We start from the raw sequence: 8071 nt of genomic DNA, 5'->3' as shown, positions 1-8071 counted from the left end.
TAGTCAACATCCTGTAGAGAAACAGAACCAATAGGATGTGTATATTGAGAAAGAGACTGATTATACATAACTGATTCCTGTAACTATAGAGACTGGCAAATCTGAGACCCAGGAAAACTAATGCTATAGTTGTGGTCCAAAAGCTGCCTACTGGAGAAGTTTTCTTATCTGGAGAGGGGTTAGCCTTTTTGTTCTCTTTAGCCTTTCAACTGTTTGGATGAGGCCCAGTCATATTATGGAGGGTGACATGCTTTACTCTGGTCATTAAAATAATAATCTCACCCCAAAACATCCCTGAAGAAACATTAAGAACAGTGTTTGACCAAATATCTGGGCACCCTGTGGCCCAGACAAGTTGACACATAAAAATAACCATCATAGGAGTCATTGTTTAATCAGTACAGAGCTTCAGTTGGAGAAGATGAAAAAGTTCTGGAGATGAAGCGTGGTGACGGTTGCACAACTATGTGAATGTACTTAATAGCACCGAACAGTATACCTAAAAATGCTTAAAATGATAAATGTCTTGTTAGGTAAGCTTTATGTCAAACAAACAGAAGAACCACTGTTTTCTATCAGGCTTGAATAGGGGAACGTGTGAAAGGCTGTTTTAAGGAGCCAGATCACCCAGAAGCTGGCAATGGTCAAGCTCTCCATGTTGTGGCTCCTCAATATGAGCTTCTAGTTTGAGGGAAGTCAGAAAAAAATTGAGGGTGACCCTGGTTGGGTGTTCTCAACCTCACACTGTACTTTTAAAGTCTTCTAGGTGCATAGTCTCTGCCTTGGTTAAGTCCCTTACTGAGTTATTTTAAGAGATGATCATAATGAATTCATACCACCTCAGCTGTCACCTATGGGTTTGTTTGTTTTTTGTTTGTTTGTTTTTAATTAACTGGTATAGCGGAAAAAAACAAACTGTGAGCCGAGTTCTTGTCTGGCATCTTATAGAAAAGAGATATTCAGCAAACCACCTAAACGTTTTAAGCTTCAGTTCCACTTCCCCAAAAGAATTGAGATAGATTTCTGATGAAATGTCTTTGTTAAAAATCCAGCTTATGCTGTGTGTTTATATTATAGTTAAGAATCTCATGTATTAACTGTCTACTCTTTGCAGAATATTATACAACTTATATGATGTGCCAGTGTGCCAGAGTGGTAGGAAAGAATGAATTTTCTTAATAGAAAGGTATCTATCCTTACTTTTAAAAAGCTTGTAATTTAGTCAGTGAGGTGAAATAACAATGGAATTGAAAATCAGTACATGCACTGTTAGATATATAAAATGAGGGGAGAAAAGAAAGTGATGATAATTCTACCTGTTGATGTTAAGTAGAGAGGAATTTTTAAAGAAAAAAAATGAATTGTGTTTGAAGGGAGTACCGTATTTGTAGAGCTCATCACCAGATCCTGGACTATTTGGTGTGCTTCCCATGAGTGTTGACCCCCCAAAATTGGATGATTGTGCTCTCTTGGTTCTCATTGTTTAAGTGTGGAGGTGAATATCAGAGGTCTGAGAGATCTACTCACTAATTTGTGGAATCTAGTAAACACAATAAACTGAGAAACAAGAAAGTAGCAGAAGCTTAGATACATAGAACAGACTGACAGCTGCTGGAAAAGAAGAAGCTGGGGGACAGAATGAGAGATGGTAAAGGGATTAACCAAAGAATATTTATTCATAACCCACGGACACGGACAACAATGCAGGGATTGGCTGGGGGTGGGGAGATGGTGGGGCTGTGTGAGGGAAGGGAAGGGGAGAAAAGTGGGAACAACAATAACAGCCGAAACAATAATAAAAAGAAATAAAAGAAAACATGAACACCATTAGAAAAACACACTAAGGACATAACCACAAAATCACAAAAGAAAAAATGCAAATGGTAAAACAGACATAACAAATATGCAATCTCTCTAGTAGAGAAAAGACATAGAAACTTTGTTAGAAGGCCAAATATTAAAAGTACTAACACTTAATGTTTGAAATAAATATTTCATATATATTTCTAATAAATAAATAAATAAATAAATAAATAAATAAATAAAATTTACTGACAACCTAAAAAAAAAAGTCTGAGAGATGTAGCTCAATCTTAGGCCCCCTCTTAGAATACATTTTGTTCTGGTGTTGTGTGTATATCTTTGGTTGCTTTAAATATAGTCACATATATCCTTTCAAGACACTTCTTACCAGGGCAATCCATAAAGTCTACTAATGAGGCAGGCTAGTAAGCCAGGACAAGTGAAATAGGGAGACTGAGACATACTTAAGTTAAATGGTGAAGCATTTTACAGCCATCTAGTAAAGCACAAAATCCTATCTTCCCTAACCAAAGACACTTAAGAGTACATGGTTTCTACCTCTCTCCAACCAGAGGGTAAATAGCTTAAATCGCCTTGCTCAGGAAGACAGATAACAGAAATTCAGTTAGTGCAATTTGTGCCAACCATACCCTAGGACAAATGAGGTCAGAGAATAAACCTCTTTTGGGGACAGCAGAATAAAGCCGATGAATATTTTTTAAGTGTATTTTATTGATTATGTTACAGTATTTTCCATTTTTTTCCACTTTGCTCCCCTCTGCCCAGTACCCCATTTCCCTCCAGTAATCCCATCCCCCTTAGTTCATGTCCATGGGTCATGCATATAAGTTCTTTGGCTTCACCCTTTTCCATATTATTCTTAACTTCCTCCTGTCTAGTTTGTATTTACCAATTATCCTTCTTAATCCCTGCACCATATCCCCATTTCCGGCCCTTCCCCCTCCCAGCTGATAACCCTTCTAATGATCCCCGTACCTATGATTCTGTTCCTATTCTGGTTTGTTTAGTCAAATTTTATTTTTATTTTTTAGATTCAGTTGTTGATAGTTGTGAGTTTGTTGTCATTTAATGTTCATAATTTTGATCTTCCTTTTCTTAAGTAAGTCCCTTTGACATGTTATATAATAATAGTTTGGTGATGATTAGTTCCTTAATCTTTACCTTGTCTGGGAAGCACTTCATCTGCCCTTCCATTCTAAATGATAGCTTTGCTGAGTAGAGTAATCTTGGTTGTAGGTCCTCACTTTTCATCACATTGAACACTGCTTGCCAGTCCCTTCTTGCCTGCCATTTCTTTTGAGAAATCAGCTGAAAGTCTTATAGGCATCCCTTTGTAGGTAACTCTCTGCTTTTCCCTTCCTTCTTTTAAGATTCTTTCTTTATCTTTAACCTTTGGCATTTTAATTATGATGTGTCTTGGTGTGGTCCTTTTTGGGTCTAGCTTGTTTGGGACTCTCTGTGCTTCCTGGACTCGTATGTCTATTTCCTTCTCCAAATTTGGGGAATTTTCCTTCATTATTTTCTCGCACAAGTTTTCAATTTCTTGCTGTTTCTCTTCTCCTTCTGACACCCCCATGGTTTGGATGTTTGCATGTTTAAAGTTGTCCCAGAGGTTCCTAAGCCTCTCCTCATTTTTTTCAATTCCTGTTTCCTCATTCCTGGTTGATTGTTTTTCTTTTCCTTATGTTCCAAATCATTGTTTTGAACCCCAGCTTCCTTCCCTTCATCATTGGTTTTGTGTGGATTTTCCTTCATTTCATTTAGCATAGCTTTCATTTCTTCCCTTATGTGTTTGCCATACTTAAGGATATTTGTCAAGTCTGTGAGCATTTTTATCACCAGTGTTTTGAACTCTACATCTGTTAGGTTGGCTATCTCCTTGTCGCTTAGTTCTCCCACTGAAACCTTGATTCGTTTCCTCTTTTGGGCCATACTTTTCTGTCTTCTCAACTTGACAGGCTACTGTGTTTGTTTGCCTCTGTGTCTTAGGTAGAGCTGTTGCATCTGTTACATTGTAAGGGGCAGAGCTTTAGGTATTCGTCAGTACAGGGTGACCCATTTCACCACGTTGTGGTGCTGTATGTGGGGGAGGGATCTGAGAGGGAACAATGAATCTGCTCAGCACTTGCCCCTTTTCCAGGCACTTCTCCCACTTTTGTATTGGGACTGGTGCCTTTCTAGTTGCCCTGGCCATTGTTGCCAGAGTGCATGGGTCTATGGACGTTCTAGGACTGTGGGTGTCCTTTAAACAAGTGAACTCTGCTGAGAGACTGGCAGTTTCTTCCTCCACCCCAAACCCCACTGGTTTGCACAGTCAAAAGCAATGAAGCTTGATTTTCCCTGGTGCAGGGACTGTGAGCTGTGTGGTCTGGTTTGGTGCTGGGAGTGCTCCCCAGGTGTCCCTCCTGCCTTTTTAAAACATGTGATTGCACTTTCCGGCAGCCTGCTGCTGCCACCACTGCTGCTGCCACCACACCGTGTACTCTCTGCCCCTCTTACCTGTCTGGATGAGTATTTCTTCTTTATATCTTTGTTTGTTAGACTTCCATGAAGCTTGATTTTCTGGAACTTCCAGTTGTTTCTAGTTTTGAGGTAGTTGTATTCCTTTTTAGTTGTGGAGGGAGATGCAGCATGTCTGTCTAGGCCTCTATCTTGGTCAGAAGTCCAAAGCTCATGAATATTCTATTGAGAGTATCCCTGTTGGCCTTTGGAAAACAGATAAAAATCTTAAGATGAATGACCCAGCAGGAGCTCTTCCTCTCTGTAATACATGCATACATTTCCCTTTCCCTTCTCCTTCCCGCCTAGTGCATTACCCTTGCCTTTCTCTTTCCTAAGCTCCAAGGGCCCCCTTTTTGCCTCTGTAACTTGTTTCTTAAGCCCACATAGCTCAGATGGCTCATTTCTACAACTTCTGTAATTTTCTAAATAAACTTTCACTTACAATTTCAGTTCCTTAGCTGATTCTTTCCTTGACTAACTCAAGAAGTGAGGGTCCCATCACTGGTAATATCTGGTGCTGCTTTGCCACTAATACTAGGATGTGATGTGCTTGCCAGAAATATGTGCTGTGTCCATTTCATCAAGTGTACTTGTATGTCTCACTTTAATTCACTAGAATATAGGTGGAATAAAAAATAACTGAGTCATTGTAGGGAATAATAAGGTGTTCTCTTCATAGTGGTATCATTTCAGCATTTATTGATTCATCGTTAAAAACAATCTCCTGTGATTCTATTTATGTGAAAGTGACCATGGTGAATGCAGAGATAGATCCAGTCTTCCTTCCTCGCATTCCCAGTCAAGGGAAGAGGGATAGGGCTTGAGTGATAAAGGTAAGTAACATTGATATGTGACAAGCTAATTTGACTAGAATATATTTGCTGGATTCTGAGCTGTGTGGTGTGTGTGTGTTTGTGTGTGGAGAACTGTGTAATAGAGTAAAACTTTAAATGGCAGATAAAATATTTTCAGGACTTACGGCCAAGATGGAGGCATAGACAGACATGCTGCGTCTCCCTCCACAACTAAGAAGCAATACAACTACCTCAAAACTAGAAAAAACCAGAATTTCCAGAAAATCAAACTGCATAGAAGTCCAGCAAACAAGGATATAAAGAAGAAGTACTCATCCAGACAGGTAGGAGGGGCGGAACCCAGGAGGAGAGGACATGGCATGGTGGTGGCAGCACTGGCTACAGCAGCAGGCCAGCGGAAAGTGCAGTCACACGTTTTAAAAAGTCAGGAGGGACACCTGGGGAGCATTCCCAGCTCCTCATCAGAGCAGATCACTGTCCCAGCTCTGGGGAAAATCAAGCCTCATTGCTTTTGACTGTGCAAACCAGTGGGGGTTGGGACGGAGGCAGAAACTGCCAGTCTCTCATCAGAGTCTGCTTGTTTAAAGGGCCCCCATGGACCTAGAATGTCTGCAGATCCACCCACTCTGGGAACAGCAGCCAGGGCAGCAGCTAGAGGGATGCCAATCCAGTGTGGAAGTGGGAGAAGCGCCTGGAAAAGGGGCGAGTGCTGGGCAAGTGGCATTGTTCCTTCTCAGACCCCTCCCCCACACACAGCGCCACAACATGGTGAAATAGGTCGCCCATTACTGATGAATCCCTAAGGCTCTGTCCCTTACAACGTAGTAGGAGCAACAGCTCTGCCTTGGACATGGAAGCAAACAAACACAGGAGACTTCCAGCCAAGATGGAGGCCTAGACGGACATGCCCTGTCTCCCTCCACAACTAAGAAGGAATACAACTACCGCAAAACCAGAAATAACCAGAAGTTCCAGAGAATAAATGGAAGTCCAACATATGAAGTTATAAAGAAGTGGTGCTCATCCGGACAGGTAGGAGGGGTGAAGCCAGGGTGGAGAGATCAAGCTGTGCTGTCCACGGAAGCAGCAGTGATGGCGGCAGGACAGCAGTAATCACAGACACCTGTATTTAAGGGGCGGCAAGAAGCACCTGGAGAGCACCCCTGGCTGCAGACCAGACCCGTCAGCTTGCGATTCCAAAGCTGGGGAAGGCAGACCCCCATTGCCTTGGACTGTGAGGCTGGGTGGAGATGGGGATGGAGGAGGAGGCTCCTGGTCTCTCAGCGGAGATTGGATGGCAGGAATTCATCTTGGACCCTCACCCCCGCAAAAAACGCCCAGTTGTGACAAGTGCATAGGGCTCTCCCCCGCTTCCATAGTGTAAGAGGTGTGACAGCCCTGCCCAGGAAGCAAAGGTAAACACAAAACTGTTCAGGATAGCATAGATCATGATAGAAATCCCAGTGACACAGCTGACCAGATAGCAAATTTCTAATCTAATGAAGCAGCAGATAGAAAATCTTTTTGAGGCACAATTCAGAGCTTCACTTATAAAAGTGCTTACAGACCTAACAGCAGATCTTAAACAAGACAGGGAAGGAATGAAGGCTAGTCCTGCTGAAATGAACAAAAACACATACAAAACTAGTGGTGAGGGAAAGAAAACCAGAGATCAAGTCAACAAATCAAAACATAGGGAAGGAACAAACAGTCACCCAGTGCAGAAAGAGGAAATGAGAAGTGAGGAAAATGAGGAGAGCCTCAGAAACCTATGGGACAGCTATAAGCAGACCAACATCTGAATAATAGGGTTGCCAGAAGGTGAAGAAGAACAACTAGAAATTGAAAAATTATGTGAAAAAATAATGAAGCAGGACTTCCCTAACTTGGGGAAGGAAAAAGACTTACAGGCCCAGGAAGCACAGAGAGTTCCAATACAACTGGACCCAGGGAGAACCACACCAAGACACATTATAATCAAAATGTCAAAAATTAAGGATCAAGAGAGAATCTTAAAAGCAGCAAGAGAGAAGAGTTATGTACAAAGGGTTCCTAATTAGACTGTCAGCTAATTTCTCAAAAGAAACTCTGCAGGCAAGAAATATTCAAAGTAATGAAAAGCAAAAACCTACAGCCACGGTTACTCTATCCGGTGAAGCTGTCATTTAGAATAAGAGGGCAGAGAAAGTGCTTCCAGGACAAAGTAAAACTGAAGGAGTTCATCAGATCCAAATAACTGTTATATGAGATGTTAAAGGGACTTATTTAGGAGAAAGAAGATCAAAACTATGAACATTAAAATGAAAGCTGTATCACAACAACCAACAACAGAAGCTAGGGAACCAAAACAAAGACCAACTAGGCAATGAGAGTGGGAAAAGAATTATAGGTATGGGGAACATTAAGGGGGGAGGTCAGCAGGGAGGGGCAAGGGGGTAAAGGAGGGAGATGGTGCAGGAATTAGGAAGCATAGTAGGAGGGAGTGGAGTAGATAGGAAGATGTTGAGAAGAACTATATGCCATGTCCAATGGGCATGGACTAAGGGGTGGGGGACAACTGGAGGGAAGAGGCTCACTGGGTGGAGGGTAACAAAGGGAAAAGAAATTGGGACAACTGTAACAGTATAATCAATAAAGCATATTTAAAATTTTTTTTCAATTTGGTCTCAGATACTCTGCACAGAAAAAGGGAATGCAAAAAGGCTAGGGAAGAGGAGGAAAATGAAATTCTAATTAGACTGTCAATATTGGTGATTTTTTCTTAATAGTTACCTGGATTATTTATTTATTTTTCTCCAATGTTTTTTTGTGTGCCCCCTTCCTTTTATTTTTTTCCTGGCAGAGTTTAGAGTAAATCCCAAATATTACATCACTTTTCCCATAAGTACTCCAGAAGATTTCTCTACTATATAGGATTTAAAAAAAAGAAT

The sequence above is a fragment of the Furipterus horrens genome, unplaced genomic scaffold (genome assembly GCF_987537825.1).
Source record: "Furipterus horrens unplaced genomic scaffold, mFurHor1.1.pri manual_scaffold_4, whole genome shotgun sequence".
Classification (NCBI taxonomy): domain Eukaryota; kingdom Metazoa; phylum Chordata; class Mammalia; order Chiroptera; family Furipteridae; genus Furipterus; species Furipterus horrens.
The sequence above is the reverse complement of the archived record's forward strand: the minus strand, read 5'-3'. Positions refer to the sequence as shown.